We start from the raw sequence: 18679 nt of genomic DNA, 5'->3' as shown, positions 1-18679 counted from the left end.
AGCTCTGACCACAGGAATCACACTATTAATATGTATTAACTTAATGATAATTTCTAGAATAGAGTTTCTAAGAGAGCGTGCAGAAAGGGTTGATAGCAAGGCCTTAGACACACCTGTCCTAAGGAAGTGCCTGACAGAGCCTGCTCTGCTTCCTGTGGGTGTAGACCTCCTGGGGGCACAGCCTGGGGGCAGCCCCGCCCCCTCCCACCAGAGCAAGAAGCTGGGATGGAGGAAAACTATCTTCCTATCAGGCAGGGCTCAACACTGCAGAGGGAGGCAGGGCTCAACACTGCAGAGGGAGGCAGGGCTCAACACTGCAGAGGGAGCTCAAGAGCAGGCAGCAGACGTTGGTGCCTGGGACCCGCTGGGGATCAGGAAGGCGCGGGGGCGGGGCCACAGCCCGCTCACACAAGTGGAATGACAGGTCCTGCCCATACAGGCACCTGGCACCACCTGAAAGCTCAACACAGGTGAGCAGGACACACGTGCCCAGTGTCAGCCACTGTCAGGAGCTCCCACACACAGGGGTACAGGGCAGTTATAAATATTTTCATTTATTTTCATTTGGAAAGAGAGATGTGGGGAGGGATCTTGCACTCAGTAGTTCACTGTCCAAGTGCCTACGGCAGCCAGGTCCCACGACACCCCACAGGGTCACAAACAGCAGGTCCCACGACACCCTACAGGGTCACCAACAGCAGGTCCCACGACACCCCACAGGGTCACAAACAGCAGGTCCCACAACACCCTACAGGGTCACCAACAGCAGGTCCCACGACACCCCACAGGGTCACAACAGCAGGTCCCACGACACCCAACAGGGTCACCAGCAGCAGGTCCCACGACACCCTACAGGGTCACCAGCAGCAGGTCCCACAACACCCTATGGGGTCCCAACAGCAGGTCCCACGACACCCAACAGGGTCACCAGCAGCAGGTCCCACGACACCCTACAGGGTCACCAGCAGCAGGTCCCACGACACCCTATGGGGTCCCAACAGCAGGTCCCACGACACCCTACAGGGTCACCAGCAGCAGGTCCCACGACACCCCACAGGGTCACCAGCAGCAGGTCCCACGATACCCTACAGGGTCACCAGCAGCAGGTCCCACGACACCCCACAGGGTCACCAGCAGCAGGTCCCACGACATCCTACAGGGGTCACCAACAGCAGGTCCCACGACACCCCACAGGGGTTACCACAACAGCAGGTCCCACAACACCCTATGGGGTCCCAACAGCAGGTCCCACAACACCCTACAGGGTCACCAACAGCAGGTCCCACAACACCCTATGGGGTCACCAACAGCCAGGTGACACTCTGTACATGCCACACTTGATCCTCTTGACTGGACACCCAGGGTAAACGCCCTAGTGACTGTTTAAATATTTATTGATTGATTTCCATTTCATTTACAAGGCAGAAACAGAGAGAGAGATCTTTCATCTGCTGGTTCACTCCCCAACATCCAGGGTGGGCCAGGCCAAAATCAGGTGCTAGGAACTCCACCTAGGTCTCCAACATGGTTGTGCTGACCCAAGTACTTGAGCCATCACCTGCAACCTCCCAGGGTTGCATTAGTAAGGAGCTGGATGAGAAGCAGAGCCAGGACTCGAACCAGGCACTCTGTTACGGCATGCAGCATCCTAAGCGCGTTTTAACCGCTGTGCCAAGGGCCAGCCACTCTTGTTTATAAAGTGTTTATTTATTTATTTATTTATTTGACAGGCAGAGTGGACGGTGAGAGAGAGAAATAGAGAGAAAGGTCTTCCTTTGCCATTGGTTCACCCTCCAATGGCCACCGCGGCCTGCGCACCGCGCTGATCCGAAGGCAGGAGCCAGGTGCTTCTCCTGGTCTCCCATGGGGTGCAGGGCCCAAGCACTTGGGCCATCCTCCACTGCACTCCCGGGCCACAGCAGAGAGCTGGCCTGGAAGAGGAGCAACCAGGACAGAATCCGGTGCCCCGACCGGGACTAGAACCCGGTGTTCCGGCACCGCTAGGCGGAGGATTAGCCTGTTGAGCCACAGCGCCGGCCCCTGTTTATAAAGTTTTAAAACAGCTACTGCAAGGGGCCAGCATTGTGGCATAATGAGTTAAGCCACCTCTTGCGATGCCGACATCCCACATTGGCTGATTCAAATCCCAGCTGCTCCACTTCCAATCCAGCTCCCTGCTAATGTGCCTGGGAGAGCAGAAGATGGCCCAAATGCCTGGGCCCCTGCGCCTCTGCGGGAGACCAGGAAGAAGCTCTTGGCTGCTGGTTTCGGCCTGGTCCAGCCTCGGCCGTTGCAGCCATTTGGAGGTATGAACCAGCGGATGGGAGCTCGCTCTCGCTCACTCTCTCTTTCTCTCTGTACCTCTGCCTTTCAAACAAAATCTTTTTTTTTTTTTAAAGCTATTGTCAATCAGGTGACTTATCTCTTCAAGTCACAAGCCCTCAAGTGTCCAACTCCACGTTTTTCAGGACTTCCTGGAAGTTGACAAGATGATCGCAAGGACAAGCAGGAACTCACTCCAGTCCCCACCTGAGCTTTCACAATGAGTAGAAGTGACAGAAAGCCGCGGTTCCAGGTAAGTTTTTATCAACATGAAATTTACTGAAGCCCAGCATATTTGATGAACATGCACCTGTCAAGCCACCCTTATCCCTCCAGGGTGCAGACTGAGGCATGGTTACCACCTCAGGACCTCGTGAGAAATGTGCACACTAGAAATAATATACAGAATCAATTCTCTGTTTGCAGTCACAGTTTAAGAAAGAGGAAAATCCATTTGCATTTCTATCTTGTTAATTCCGGTGTTACCTTGTTGTTACTAATAACATAAAATATTTAAAATGTGTGTTACACACAGCCAATTACCATTACCTAGTGAGAAAATAATTTTATATTGCGACTCTAAAAATAATGTATTTTACCACTGCAATAGATCAGACACATCATAAAGTAAGTTCTGCCACCCACTAATGTTACACTGGCTCATCCGCTGACAGCTAATCTGAAATGCTCTTGTCCCAGCTAACGACCACCTACCCAACACCAGATCAATGAAAACCATTCTCACACATGTAACAAAGTACATTGTCTAAAATGTACCCATTGGGGATTATCTCACTTTGTTAGCTCTGCACTTGGGCCAGCAAGTTTAAACGAACTCTAAGAGGTTGCTCAAAATTCACAGATGTGTTAAAATGGAACACTTCTTCAAGTAACTGTGCTAACCAATCAGTTTTGAAGATCTACTCTGAAACATTTTTCTAAGTTTATTTTTGTTTGTCTGAATCAGTGGGAGGGAGGGCAGTGGTCTTCCATCTGCTGGTTCACTCCCTGAAGGCCTATGACAGCCAGGTTTGAGCCAGGCTGAAACCAAGAGCCAGGAATTCCACCCGGTGTCCCACATGGGTGACAGGGACCCAAGTAGCTGAGCCAGCACCCCCTGACTTCCGGGGTGCACACGAACAGGAGCCGGATGAGAAGCAGAGTAGCTGGGTCCAACGTAGGATGCAGCCGTCGCAAGCTGCAGCTTACCTGGCTACGCCACAACACACACCCCTGAGCATGATGACCTGAACCACAGCCACATATATTTATAATATTGAAAGCAGTCACTATTTCCAGTGTTCTACTTATATGATCTCATTAATTCCACACAATTAAGAGCCCATTAAGAGCAATTGTGAGAATTTCCTATTAATTATTTTTGCTAATTTGAAAAGCAGAGACAGAGCAAGAGAAAGGGAGAGAAAGATTTTCCACTGGCTGGTTCACTTTCTAAATGCCTGTAACAGCCAGGGACAGGAACTCCACCGAGGTCTCCTATGGGGCTGGCGGGAACACAAGTGCTTGAGCCGCCGCCTCCCAGGGTGTGCGTTAGCAGGGAGCTGGAATCAGGTACGGAGATGGGACTGGAAATCAGGCTCCAATCTGGGAAACAAGAGACCCAAGCAAAAGTGGTGTCTTTTTTTTTTTTTTTTTTTTTTTTAATTATTTGAGAGGCAGAACTACAGACAGAGGAAGAGACAAAGGTCTTCCATCTTTTGGTTTACTCCCCAGATGGCTGCAATGGCCGGAGCTGGGTTGATCCAAAGCCAGGAGTCAGTCACTACATGGGTGCAAGGGCCCAAGAACTTGGGCCATCTTCCACTGCTTTCCCAGGACCATTAGCAGAGAGCTGGATTCAAAGAGGAGTAGCCGGGATCGAACCAGTGCCCCTGTGGGATGCCGGTGCCATAGGCAGAGGCTTAGCACACTACCCACAGTGCTGGGCCCACAAGTGGCATCTTCATCAGGGCACCCAGTGTCTACCCTGACGACAATGACCTGTTCCTCTGCAGATGAGGGGAGCAAGGTGCTACACTTCCCAAAGCCACACAGCGCTGACATCCGAGAGGGAAGAAGCCGTGATGCCAGTCCATTAGGCCTTCTGGGTGGCTGAGGCAGGCGCGCCGATGAACTGATCATCGTGCTGACACGTGGCGTACTTGTGTCCCCGGCCTCAAGCGTGATCGTTGTGCTGACACGTGGCGTACTTGTGTCCCCGGCCTCAAGCGCAGGGTTGCAGGAGGGTAGCAGGATGCTCCCTCAGACAATGCTTAGTTACCAGGGCTTCTGTGCGGAATTTGGAACCAATTGGAATAGGACTTTGTTTAGTATACACAGACATCTCCAAAGAAGCTGATTAAGGGGGAATATGTTTCTTACCCAGGAAACATGGAGACCCTGGTTAAGCAGGGTGACCACCGCACCTGCACAGCTACACAGAAGAGGCCGCCCACGACAGCAGACACTGTAGGTCCCCAGTGAAGACCCTGGCGTCCCCTTGCAGGACAAGTATGTTCTGCCAGCTAAAGAAATTTACCAAAAATCAAAATGATATACATACAAATCTATCATTCTGAACTACAATTACTCCTCGAGGGAATAAAGTGCGAGCAAAAATTGACGGTGTCCTAATGGATCTGTGAAGTGGTAGATTCTAGCCCACATCATTCACCAATCGCCACATGCCGAGGTCATACACTATCCGAAGAAATCTTGAATGAAAAAACCACGTCCTTAAATAACGGACAGCCATGTTTCCCATCGGCTCATTTCACGCCCCTGCCTTAAAACTCTCGAACTGCAGGGGGCATTCAGGTCAGTGAAGGCATGCTGCTGGGTCTTACCTCCAAACAGGTGTCCCTGTCTCGTTACAGGAGAGACCGTCCTTATACAGCGATCACAGGGCTCGAGGTGGCAGACTGCTTCGTAGCTGCACGGGGAGCCCTCAGTACAGGTCGCTGGGGGTGGGTGTCTGTCTCAATGCAAAAGGAACCATGTGGGACGCCCAGTCCATACTGCAGGGCCTGGGTTTGAGTACCTGCTGCACGTCTAATCCAGCTTCCTGCTAATGCACACCTGGGAGATAGCAGGTGATGGCTCAGGTGCGTGGGTCCCTGCACCCACGTGGGAGGCCTGGATGGAGCTCCAGGCTCCTGGCTTTGGCCTGGTCCCGTCCTGGTTGTTGCAGGCATTTGGGGGGTAAACTATGAGATGGAAGCTCACTCGATCTGTCTCTCTGTCTCTCTCTCTGTTCCTCTACCTTTCAAATAAAATAAGTCTTTACAAATTATCCTTTTGATCCACTGCACAGGCTAAGAATGTAATGGGCAGGAGATTTGAAACGAAAGACACAAATAGGCCGGCGCCGCGGCTCACTAGGCTAATCCTCCACCTTGCGGCGCCGGCACACCGGGTTCTAGTCCCGGTCAGGGCACCAATCCTGTCCCGGTTGCCCCTCTTCCAGGCCAGCTCTCTGCTGTGGCCAGGGAGTGCAGTGGAGGATGGCCCAAGTGCTTGGGCCCTGCACCCCATGGGAGACCAGGAGAAGCACCTGGCTCCTGCCATCGGATCAGCGCGGTGCGCCGGCCGCAGCGCGCTACCGCAGCGGCCATTGGAGGGTGAACCAACGGCAAAAGGAAGACCTTTCTCTCTGTCTCTCTCTCACTGTCCACTCTGCCTGTCAAAAATAAAAAAAAATAAAAAAATAAAAAAAAAAAAAAGAAAGACACAAATATGCTGACGGTGCCAAGGCAGCTTGGGACAGAGTGAATGCCAGGAACTGAAGAAGCTAGAGAGGGGACTTTGAATGGTCTCATCATCGCAAGATGACAAAGTCTAGAGTGACAGGTCTAACACTCAAATTCCATCCATACATGTCACATACATGTACCAAATACCATGCTATACCACAAAAATATGCGTAATTATTGTGGCCAATGAAAAAGAGGATCAATCAATGCTTTCAGAAGACAACGGATGCTGTATAACCGTGCGCCACAGTATTCTGGGGTCAGTGCTACGTCAGCTGGGACAACAGGGACACTGAGCACTTTATAGGAAAGACAAGAGTGACACAGCATTGCCCTTAAGCCTCAACAATTTTTAAACATCCGGCACTACTGAGAACTGCCGCACTGTCCCCCGCCCCGCCTTGAATCCTTCAGGTATGGGCACACAAAGAAAGGGAGCTGCACCGTGTCCCCACAGCTAAGTGACTCAGGGTGGCTCCGGCGCTCCCAGGGGCCCCCACTGCTCAGCGGCCGTTCCCTTCCAGGTCATTGCACACACTGGTTGCCTACAGTTCTTTGAAGCAAGAAATCTCCAACGACTGACGAGCGCTAATCTGCACTCTGTCCCTGACGATGGGTGTTTACACGATCCAGAGCTCGGAAAATGGATCCATCCGAGATAAAACATTTTGCTAACAACTCTCATGGTTCATTGGCAGAAAAGGAAAGCTGATTAGCTTGGCACTCGAGATATGGCCTTGTCCATATGGTGAAAAACACACCAGATTTTTAAAAAGTCAATCAAACCATTCTGGTCTGGCTATTAAAATAAGCAGCATGGTCAATAAAACTGGTTGTGTTATTTAAGTCCGTCTGTCGTTCTCCCTCAAGACTGGAAGAGCGTTACGACCGAGATTGTATCCGCCTTTCTCTTTCAGCTCCAGTCGTGGGTGGTGCGGATCGCGGTGCACGCCTATAAAGAACATACTTTCCAAAGGCAAAAATCAGGACACAGCTGACATATGGTCTAACAATGGGGCAACCAACGTGAAAATACAAGGGAGAGAAGTGGGCTCTCAGGGCCGGACGACTCAGTGAATAGCCCAGCGAGCGGCACTGCCGGGATGTGGATCTGAGGTCACGTGGGTCTACAGCAAAGAGCCACCGCCTTGGCTCCCGTGGGCACACACGTGAGGGGCGAGGGCTGGGAGCAGGGGAGACCACGCAGTCCACGGGAAAGTCCAGTGAAGTCAGCCTCCACCTCAGAACTTGTCCTGAGTCCCGAGGAGCTCTACAGGCTAAGGATACAATTATTCAGATACACAAACCCGCAGAGAGCAAGCTGTGTTCTCTCCACCCGCTCAGGAGGTATTTATTTTATATAAAACACCAGGAGCACACAGCCCATGGGCAACTAAAATGCATGCCTGGGTAAACAAGGAATTACCACTGTTAGGCAGCCATGGGCATCCTGGTACAGATAGTCACGTACCTCCTGGTCACTCCTATTTACTTAACAGTATCTTTCAAATGTATTCAAAACGCAGAGATACAGAGACACACAGAGAGATAGAGGGAGAGGGAGAGAGAGAGACAGAGAGAGAGACTGAGAGAGAGACTGAGAGAGAGACAGAGAGAGAGACAGAGAGAGATCTTGCTTCTGCCGGTTCACTCTCCAAACACCTGTATTAGCTAGGGTTAAGACCATGCTGAAGCCCGGAACCTCAATCCAGGCCTCCAACCACTTTGGACCTGCTGCCTCCCGGGGTGTGAATGATGCAGGAGGCTGGTCCTGGAAGTCAAGCCGGGACTCAAACCCAGGCTCTCCAACACGGGATGCAGGTGACCGCTGTGCCAATGCCCACCCCTCCTCCCCCTTTCTTTCCCCCAGACATGTTTCTGGAACAGAAATCTGAGACAGAAGGTAGGCCAGCATGCAGTTTTCTGGGAAATATTAAAAAGTTACTGCAGGGCCTGGTGCAGTGAATAGATGCGTATTTTGCAACACATTTTCAGATTGCACGTTTTTAAAGGCCTAAGTGTTTATTTCTTAACACTGAGCAATTTTTACTCAGCACCAAAACTGGCCCAACTCGGGGAAGCTGGCCACATGCGCGATACACACAGCGTGGCTGCAGAGGCCAGTCTGGAATAGTGAGTGCTGGTATCTGCTCCTACGTCACCCCTGCTCTCCACGCCAGTGTCAGCTGGTCTGAGCAGCAGCCTGCACCGAGCACTGAGTGTGAGTGCAGGGGCGAGGCTAGCCAGTACCCAGAAACCTCACATACAGCTGGGTGCTCAAGAGAACCCAAGTCTGGCCCATCTCGGGCTCTGATCTAGCTGTGGACCAACCCACAGGGGAGACGCTCTGAGAAGAGCGGCTCTCTCTGTGCAAGCACCACGTGGCTCGGCGTCAGCGTGGCTTCCCTACGTGGCAGCACAGGAGCCTGGGACTGAGCCGCCACCTGGTCCCCAAGCACACGGGCACGCTGTGCATCCCAGGCCAAGTGCCTGTCTGTGTCTAAAGCAACCAGAGAAATATTTTGAAAATATGGTACAGGCTTAGCTAGCTACCTCGTCTGCTAAGCACCCGTATGCAAGGTGCTCTGTGCTGAGCGCTCCAGCTAAGAGCACGGCCAAACTTTACCGCCCAACTTCTGTGTGTGACAGATCGGTCTGCACCCTTAGAACCCATGCAACGGGAGACCAACACACCGAGAGCAGTTGCTCATGTGACGAAAGACATCGATTGTGACCAGGGAGGCTAGAGAAGGCGTAGGGGGAGCTCTGCATAGACTAGCACCCTTAGCTTTAAGCACAGTTCGAACAAGAAGAGCTGGCTCCATCAGCAGCCCTCAGGATGCTGGGAACATCTCAGCGTGTTGCAGCCATGAAGGCGTGCACCACGGAATGAGAAACACAGCGAAGGGAAAGGTGTCCGCCGCCATGGCGCAGCCGGACCCGGGAGGGGCCTGACAATCAGCAGCTTCTGATGAAGTGTGAAGGTGGGTGATTACCGAGGAAAACAAGTAAGCCTTTTGATTCCGGCACCTTGACGTCACGCCTAGCGAGTGAAGACAACTCGGGCACGTGCGTTTGTTCCTTGGGGGGAGATGGACTTCATTTTAGGAGGCACAGGCACATGCCTGAGCTTAGGGACCTGGGCAACACTGGCCAGTGTCACACTCCACACCCCTAGGAGCACAGAGCCCAGCCCTCCACACTGCGCTTACCATGTGTAAGCTGGATTATTTTCTGTTTCCAGAAAGAAAATATCAGTGACAGTGGCCTGGGTATTTACTAGCCTTCAACCTCATTTCCATTAATCATCACATAATGAGCACAAGGCACTTTTGCACTAATATTAGGCAACTATATGCTTTTTTTTAAAATACAGAGCTATTTTAAATGCACATGACTGCACCCGGCACCTCCAGGAGGCAGGCAGTGCACAATCTCTGCAGAGGGGAGGACCACCCCGGCAGGGCCCGGCTGGGGTCCCTGGGCCTGCCTGGTCTTCACTCACAGCCCCTGGTCCCCGGTCTCCTGCACTGGAAATTCATCTCTGACTATTCCAGTTAAACACCACACCAAACCACTTCAGATGTCCACGGCGACGCACCTCGCAGCATCAACATGCAAAGAGCCGCAGAGGGCTGCACACCCTGAAATACCGAAAGATGTGAAAAGTAAGATTCCGAATCATCACGGATCAGGCCCACGTGAGAAACCACTGCAGGCAGCACTGCAGATTCCGGTGCCTTTAGAACTCCACAATACAAGTAACGGTGACAGTGATGACATCATGACAGGGACAGCGACTCACTTACTGGATGTCCCCCTGTGCCAGGCAGCACTCACGCAGCTTACACGGTCACTTACCAACGCTCTCAGAAACCGAGCGAGCCAGCCTTCCCCAGACACAGCGAGGGAGGCACAGGTGGGATGGAACCCAGGCCGGCTCCAGGCCGTGCACACTCCATAGTTCCTGTGTCACATCCTGTCACAGCACCGGGCACAGGTGGGTGGGCATCTGGGCTTCTGGGTAAGGTGTCCACACCCCGAATCAGACTGCCTGGGTTCAAGTATCCACTCCGCTCCTGACTCTAGCTTCCTGCCAATGTGCACCTGGTGATGGCTCAAGCAGTAGGCTTACTGGTTCCCACATGGGAGACCTGGATGGAGTTCCTCGCTCCTGGCGTCAGCTGGGCCCAGCCTCAGCTATTGCTGGCATTGGGGGAGTAAACCAGTGGAGGTCTAGGTCTCTCTTTGCCACATTTTTCCTCCCTACTAAAAGTACAAATGGTATCTCAGGAGGATTTAGAATAATCATTTTCTATTCTAATGGTACGGAATCTACAAATGAGTCTCATAAAAAATGGGGAAATTTATGTTTAAATGAGAATTAAAAATAATCTATGGTAGGAGTGCCTGCTAGTGTGCATGTGCACCCAGGGAGGTGGCCAGTGACGGCTCAGGAGTAGGGTCCCAGCCACCCCCAGGCGAGACCTGGATGGAGCCCTGGCTCCTGACTTCAGTCTGGCCCAGGTCTGGACATTGTGGCATCTGGGGAATGAACCAGTGGATGGGAGCTCTCTCTTTCGAATACATTTTTAAAAAATAATAAATAAATAAGATAGCACAAATTTGAGTTAAGGTTAACCTCTTGCCAAATATTTAACACAATAACATTTATAGTTTACAGAAACAAAAGTCAAGCTGAAAGAGCTACCCATCCCACATACTACGCCCAAAGGGACAGCCTTGGAGACGATGACTTGGTACCAACATATGTCCCTTTAGGACCATTTCCAAATCTCTCAGTTCTTAAGGGTTCACGTCTATGGGGCAGAATGATGACAGGTACAAACCGAGACAGGAAATTCAGTCTGAAAACAGGATGTGCGTGTGTACTAATATGTACTAACACACTCTCATCTCATGCCAGCCCCAAATGCACACTCAAGTAATTACTGCATACCTGCAGGATGCTCCGATCATCTGAATGTCCCGTTCTGGAACAACTCAGAAATCCATGATCTTCACCTGACCACATATAACTCCCATCTTAGGGGAAGAAACTGAAGATATCCCAGCCAGAAAACAAGTGTTTTTAAAATCCACTGCCAAGAAGGAAGGAAGCAGAAAACTAATAATCAAACAGTTGTCCACACTAAAGCTGTCAGCTGCCCAGGGAAAAAGCTCTCGAACATCTGGGAAGTTAATTTAAAGACGCATTGTGGATTCGGAGCGCGAGTCTCCCAAGAAGCTGAAAATGCATGGTGCACCAAGCTCCACGTAAGCCCTCATGAATTTATATTAACAGCTGACTGACACCCACGCCTAGGCAGGAGCACGGGAGAAACCACACCGAGCTAGGACCACTGAATGCCAAAGAGACGGGCACTGGGAGCCGTGGGTGAGGACTGACGAAGGAGTAGGAGACCCGGAGGCTCAGGCCCAAATACAAAGAGGAGTGACTGTGCCACGCTACAGCTGAAGCAGGAGCCCAAGGCTTCCGAGGATACAATCAGACGGAATTGCAAGGAGACGCTGGCCACAGCAGCAAAAACCTCAGTGTTCAGTGCTCGGGGGGGGGGGGGGGGGGGGGAGGGGGGAGGACACTGAAGCCACAGTGAGCAGCGGCCGCCCGGAGTCTCAAGGTGCTTGCATTTCCCCTCCGACTTCTCCAAGGCTAAAACAAATACAAAATAAACAACCCCCCTCCCCTCTCTCACACGCTGCTTCTACAAACAAATTGTGGTTTCAGGCAATGTTAATCAAGAAAAAGAATTAAACAAGAAGTCTTCAGAATTAGCCGTGACCTTATTGATGGCTTCATTACTGTCGAGATTTCATTTGCTGGGCTGTTTATGTCACCTCAGCCTTTAATTTAATCGCCGTGTCTCTTCACTGTCTTGGAAGAGCTAACGAATGGTGATCGCTTATTTTCACTCTCCCAGAACCCCAAACATCAAAAAGTCTTCTAATTCACCCATGGATGAGACGGAACTGGACGTCTGCTCTCACACTGGCTGTCTGTTGGGAAGGTGTGACATGAACCCATGAGCGAAGAGAGACTCAGCCACCATACCCAGGGCTGGGACAGGACCAGAGCCCCCAGAGGAGTTCTCAGCGAGGCAATACTGGGGTTGTGATCACCTTGGATGGAGAACTCCAGGTACAGGGGGTGAAGGCGGAGCCTGTGGAGGCAGGGCCAGTGTCAGACAGTGGGGTAACTGCGTGGGCAGGGGGTGGGCCTGTGTCACCAGCTGTCCCCTGCATGGAGCAAGGCTAGTGGGCACACAGGTCAGGTAGCACTCACCGAGGTTAGGACCGCGAAGCCAGAGTTGGCTTAGAACACATTCGGCTCAGACAGGCAGGGGGCGGCGAGGGACAGCAGCTCCCAGCAGCGAGGAGGGGGCCCTAGGCCGCTGCAGGGGCCCCACAGGGAAGGGGCAGGGGTGTCCCGGGATAGGAACTGCAGCACATGGGGAACACACGCGGGCCACAACAGGAGGGCAGCGGCGGCCTCACTGGGCTGGGTGAAGGCGTGGGAAGCGTTGGTCTGGCCCAAGGCTCAGGCGAGAGCCTACTTCCAGGACTGTCCGGCTTCCCGGGGCCCCCATCCTGTCCTCAAAGCCCACTCGGACACTCGCTCCATGCCTTCCTCTCACTAGCAAAGACCCTTGTGACTGCACGGGTCCCACGAGGGCCACCGGCCTCCCTCACAGAATGCATCTGCCACATCCGCCGTGCGGTCCCAGGGGTGGCGAGAGCCCCCTGAGGGAAGGCCGCGTGGCGTGGGCGAGGCTCAGCCGTGCACACAGGCCTGGATACAACTTCCGAGAAGCCTGCGTCGGCGGTGAGGAGGGAAACCAGGTGGTCAGCGAGGAGGCTGTGGTCAGCACAGCAGGAGAGGTACTGGCAAGTCTCAGGCCAGCAAAGGGCCAGGCATGGGGCAGAAGGGGAGCCCCGGGGAGCAGGCTCCACGCAAGAAGGGTGGGGACCCAGAGCTGCCCGAGGAAGGCGCTGTCCTCAGCAAGTGATGCGTGGGCAGGCACAGGGGAGGACGGGCACAGGGGAGGGGGTTTACAGGGGAGGGGGGGTTACAGGGGAGGGGGGTTACAGGGGAGGGGGGTTACAGGTGAAGGCAGGCACAGGGGAGGGTAGGTCACAGGTGAGGGTGGGCACAGGTGAGGGGGTTACAGGTGAAGGCAGGCACCGGGGAGGGTAGGTTACAGGTGAACGTGGGTTACAGGTGAGCATGGGTTACAGGTGAGGAGGGTTACAGGTGAGGAGGGTTACAGGTGAGGGGGTTACAGGTGAAGGCAGGCACCGGGGAAGGTGGGTTACAGGGGAGGGTAGGTCACAGGTGAGGGGGGTTACAGGTGAGGGGGGGGTTACAGGGGAGGGGGGTTACAGGTGAGCGTGGGTTACAGGGGAGGGTAGGTCACAGGTGAGGGGGGTTACAGGTGAAGGCAGACACAGGGGAGGGTAGGTTACAGGTGAGGGCGGGCACAGGGGAGGGTGGGTTACAGGGGAGCGTGGGTTACAGGGGAGGGGGGGTTACAGGTGAGGGTGTTATAGGTGAAGGCAGACACAGGGGAGGGTAGGTCACAGGTGAGGGGGGGTTACAGGTGAGGGGGTTACAGGTGAAGGCAGGCACAGGGGAGGGTGGGTTATAGGTGAGGGGGGGTTACAGGTGAGGGCAGGCACAGGGAGGGCGGGTTACAGGGGAGGGTGGGTTACAGGTGAGCGTGGGTTACAGGGGAGGAGGGTTACAGGGGAGGGGGGTTACAGGGGAGGGGGGTTACAGGTGAAGGCAGGCACAGGGGAGGGCAGGTCACAGGTGAGGGCGGGCACAGGGGAGGGTGGTTACAGGTCTGGAGCCAGGAGGCAGGTGGGCAGGAGGAACAGAGCGTGGACCATTTGCCCGGGGGGAGGAGGAAGTGGGGGAGGGGCAGAAGCGGGCAGCAGACGACAGGCTGGACAGGGCTCGCTACTCAGCCGGGTGCCCACCCCAGCGCACAGACTGTCTAGCCACGCCAGCGAGAGGAACCCTCACACAAGAACAGCAGAGGCAGAGCACGGTGTGTGCGGAAGGAACCTGGGACCTGACTTTTGGAACTGTGAACGCAGCTTTGCTACCTGATCTGGGGCTTCGAAAAGGCCCGTGTCTCCCCACGGCCGGGACGGGGAAAACTTGGCTTTGTTCTACGTGTGCGAGACCACATTCCACGCCGCTGGATTCCAGTTTTAATGGGGGGGGGGGCAGGTTCACAAAGGTCTTTTCTTTTAAAACTGGCATTTTCTCTTTAGTGGTAAAATGCATGCAAAAAGCGTATGATTATGGTATTTATGGTGCCATTAAGGTGTCCTCAGCCAGCCGGGGGAGTCTAGCCTGCTATTTCCCTGCTATTTAGATTTATAGCAGCACAGTTCGTATTTTATTTCAATTATATTGGAGGACAATGCACTCTCGGTGGCAAATGATTGTACGGTGACAGTCGGCACGTGTCCACGAGGGCTGTCTTTGGAGTTTTCAACCACAGAGGCTGTGGCTGGAGACAGAAAGACAAATTGCATGGTGCACTGGCGTAAATACAAAGCGTCATGGACGCAGGTTTTATCAGTTCTTTGTCAGAATTTAAAACATACTACACTTTCTCTGAGTTGCAATTGTGTAGCTCACGTGCAAAGGAACTTCCTGGGGTCTTCGCGGTGCTAGGGCAGGTGAAGCCGCGGCCGTCCGTGACGCGGGCACCCCGTATAGGCAGACCCTTGCTTCCGGAACAGAGCCCCCGACAGCTGCTCACACCAGGACCCCCGCTGGCCTGCCCCACCGGCAGCTAACTTGATGCAGAGAGAAATGCCCGTGTTTTCTATTAAGTTTGAGAAGTTCAGTTTCCCCACCTCCACGGAGCACTGCCAACTTGGAAAGAGTGAGAACGTCATGAACGTAGAGCAGGAAAGGACTTCCGGGAGCTCCACGAGACACCAGAGGACGACCTTCCCGCCACCCAAGGACAGACGAAGCTGGCAGAGAGACCGCCTGCTGCTCTCCATCAGGTCATCTTACGGTACCTGGCATCACCTTCAACCTCAGTGCCTGTGTGTGCGAGCGACCTGCAGGCCTTGAGGCTACACACAGGGAGCCCTAATCTAAGCTGCTCATGATACGCTGTGATGTCTGGGGGAGACAGACAAGTGGTGCCCACAAGGCTGCCTCCCTGCGCTCCTGAAAAACGGATGTCGGCACTGAGGAAGCAGACCCATCTTCATGAAAGCAAACCTGGTTCTGCACCCACTGCCACCCCCGGGGGAGACCTGGAGGGAGCTCCTGGCTCCTGGCTCCTGGCCCAGCTGCCTGCTGTGGGCATTTGGGGAGTGAGTCAGCAGATGGAAGACGTCTCTGTCGTCCCTCACCCCATCACTTTGCCTTTCACAATGCAGACCCCGGAGGCAGACACTATGGCTCAAACAGACCAGGATTTCCTGACTCCAGCCCCCAGCCTGGCCTGGGGCCACTGTGGGCATCTAGGGAGGGAGCTCTCTTTCTCTGCCTGCCTCTGTCTTTCAAATAAACAAACACTTTTTATAAGATAAGTTTTTGTGCAAAAAAAAAAAAAAAAAAAAAAAAAAAACACATTTAAAACCCAGGCCTAACTTTTTTATAAAGCACATTTCCATGAGCTCTTTCAAAGACACCTCATACGCATGGGTTTCCACATTTGCTGCACCAAAACAGGCTTATCTTTTAACTCCATTTTCCATGAACATCCTGGAGCAGAAAGCTGGACCTCACGTACAAACAGGGCATCTGTGTTGCGCAGGCCAAAAGTCCCTGGACTCGGAAGGGCACGAGGCCTGGAGACACGTAACTGAGAGATGCAACGGGTAAACTGAGTCAGCAGACGCCGTGGCACAGGCTACCAGACTTAAGAGAACCCCCACGCGCCAGGCACCACTACAGCCATGATTTGAGCAAGTGTTTAGGTTTTAAAAAAATATTGGCTACATTAAGTGAACACCACTCAGTTGGATGTAATGGTCTTATCACTTTGTTTGTATTTAATTTGTAAAGATGCTTGGTTTTATGGCAGTATAATGGTTATCAACAGGAGTTTAGTTCTGTGTCATTTTTATATATATTTAAGTGACAGTATAAGCAAAACAATTTAATTCAACGTTGCCATGTCAAGAGACTGTCTCTCCTTTGAAGGGCAGTCTCCATACAATGCAAGCCTGCTCCTCCCTTCTCTGATGTAAAAGACCCAGGCGGTGACGGCATTACTCCCAAGCCAAGGTCACCTCTGGGTGTGGGCAGGTGCAGAATCCCCTACAGGTGCAGCAATCAGTAACTGCTGGGTGACATCAGTCACTGCTCTCGTGGACACCGTGGTGTCTGCAAAAGTTACACGTAAGAAGACATTAAAGTCTCCGTGTTTCCTTCTTCCCCCAAAATAAACCAACAATGTCTAGCTCGAGTTGAAACTATCTTAGAAATCCTGCATTCCGACAGATCTTTCTGGAAGTGCCTAGCACTGTGCAGCATCCGAGTGCTAGAGGGCTCTCCTGCCTGTGCCTGGTGTGACTCGTTCTAGGACTGAACACGTTCTGGACCCTTCTGGACGGGTCTGCCAGGCAGGTGTTTTAGGCAACTCGGTTAGGAGGCAGACTTCTGGTCTGGGGTTAGCATGTGGCGGTTCAGCGGGGCGCACAGCCACCCCAAACAGCTGCAGCCCACTAGGCATTCACAGAAACCCTCAGGTGAGATTTCCACAGGTGTAGGTCCCGGGGTTTGAAGCAGCCAGGAGCTGGGGTGGTCCCTTTTGTCATCAGATGGGACTCGTGAGTGACGTATATGACTACAACAAGTATATCTCTATTTCCTAGGTTTCTTCCTTAAGATGTATTCATCCGAAACGCAGAGTTACATAGAGAGAGGGGAGGGAGAGAGAAGGAGAGGGAGATCTTTCATCGGCTGGTTCGCTCCTGAAATGGCAGCCATGGAGCCCGGAGCTCCATTCTAGTCTCTCACGTAGGTACAGGGGTCAAGCACTTGGGCCATCCTCTGATGGTTTCCCAGGTGTGTTAGCAGGGAGAGGGATCAGAAGTGGAGCAGCTGGGACTCAAACCAGTGCCGATACGGGACACTGGCACTGCAGGCCATGGCTGAACCCACTGTACCATGACATTGGCCCAAGGAAAAGTCTTTTTTAGTAGAACCTGGTGGGGTCCCTTTAGCTTCCTGTATTTGGATGTCCTCGTCTCTTTCAAGATTTGGGAATTTTTTGGCATTATTTCATTAATTAGGTTCTGAATGCCTTTCACCTTTTCCCCTTCAAGCATTTCTATGATGAAAATATTTATTCACTTAATGGTGTCCAACATGTCTCATGCACTTTAACATTATTTTTCTTCATTTTTGTCTTTATTTTTGTCTGACTGATTTATTTCAAAAGATTTGTCATAAAGATCAGAAATCCTTTCTTCTGCTCCATCAATGCCCAAATTACTGATTTTCATATCGATTTCTTCACTGACTCTCATGCAGGTCACGCATCATTTCCCTAATTCCTTTGAATTTTGCACCTCTGTCCTCAAACCAGCACCCCTCCCCTCTGGGATGCCGGTGTTGCAGGTGGTGGCTCAGCAGCTGTGCCACGATGCCGGCCCCCATTTCTCTGGCTCGTACACTAGATGCGGAAGGTGCTACAAGCGATGAGCGCTGGAATCAACGATCAACAGTAGGTCAGATTTTTTGTTAGTCCCTCCAAAAGACACTGACTGGCACGACTGACGTTTCTGGTGTTCCCCCCCACCCAGGGAACACCCCCCGTGGGGCGCTCACAGCCCTGCAGCATGAGACCACCTGCAAGCCGCTCACGGCGCAGCAGCCTCCAAGTGCGAGGTCTAAGGGAAGTGTCACTGCCCGGATGACAGCTTTATCCTCTGAAGCCTGACACAGCTGTGAGCAAACCAGCGTGTGGACCACCAGCCTCCCCGAGGGAACCTGCACTGCTCCCTCACCACAGCCAACAAGGTAAGAAAGCAAGGCTCAAGTCTAAGCAAACCAAAGACGGGGTAACGCAACACTCACTTGACTGCAGCTTGGCCTGGAGAGCTGCCTCTCCGCTCGCTGCTTTCAAAAAGGCTTCCTCGGGCTGTCTGAGGGCTCCCTGCCGCGTCTGCAAAGCTCCGTTCCAAAGGAGCCGGAATTAAAACACGGAATGTCCGCACAGTGCAGCAACCAGAGACACACGGATGGAAGCCCTGAGGGGTCCTGACACACCTCTGGCCTCGCCAGGCTTCCCAGAGCGAAGCTCCAGGACCAACGGAGCTGCTGCCCACCCTGGGGAGGTGGAAGACGTGCAGGTGGCTCCCGCCAGACCCACTGCGTCAACATCCTGGGAGACGGCCAGCCAGTCTGCGCTCTGAGAAGCCCTCCAGGTGATCACAAGGCGCGCCGACGCCTGACAGGCTCTGGTGTCCAGGAAACCTGTTATTTATAACTCATGGGACGTGACGGGATTAGCACTGGGGTTACAGCAGTAACACACATGTAGTTCCATGTACCGGTGACTGAACACGATTTTCCTTGTAAGCTAAAATGCACAGAG

At 52.9% G+C, this 18679-nt stretch overlaps 1 protein-coding gene across 12 annotated transcripts in view; it reads right to left on the bottom strand.

The window, feature by feature from the left end:
• Positions 1 to 18679, bottom strand: part of PARD3 (par-3 family cell polarity regulator) — a 528240-nt gene that overhangs the window by 105982 nt on the left and 403579 nt on the right. The window lies entirely within an intron of this gene.

The sequence above is a fragment of the Lepus europaeus genome, chromosome 14, assembly GCF_033115175.1.
Source record: "Lepus europaeus isolate LE1 chromosome 14, mLepTim1.pri, whole genome shotgun sequence".
Classification (NCBI taxonomy): Eukaryota; Metazoa; Chordata; class Mammalia; order Lagomorpha; family Leporidae; genus Lepus; species Lepus europaeus.
This window is presented reverse-complemented; position numbering and strand designations above follow the sequence as displayed.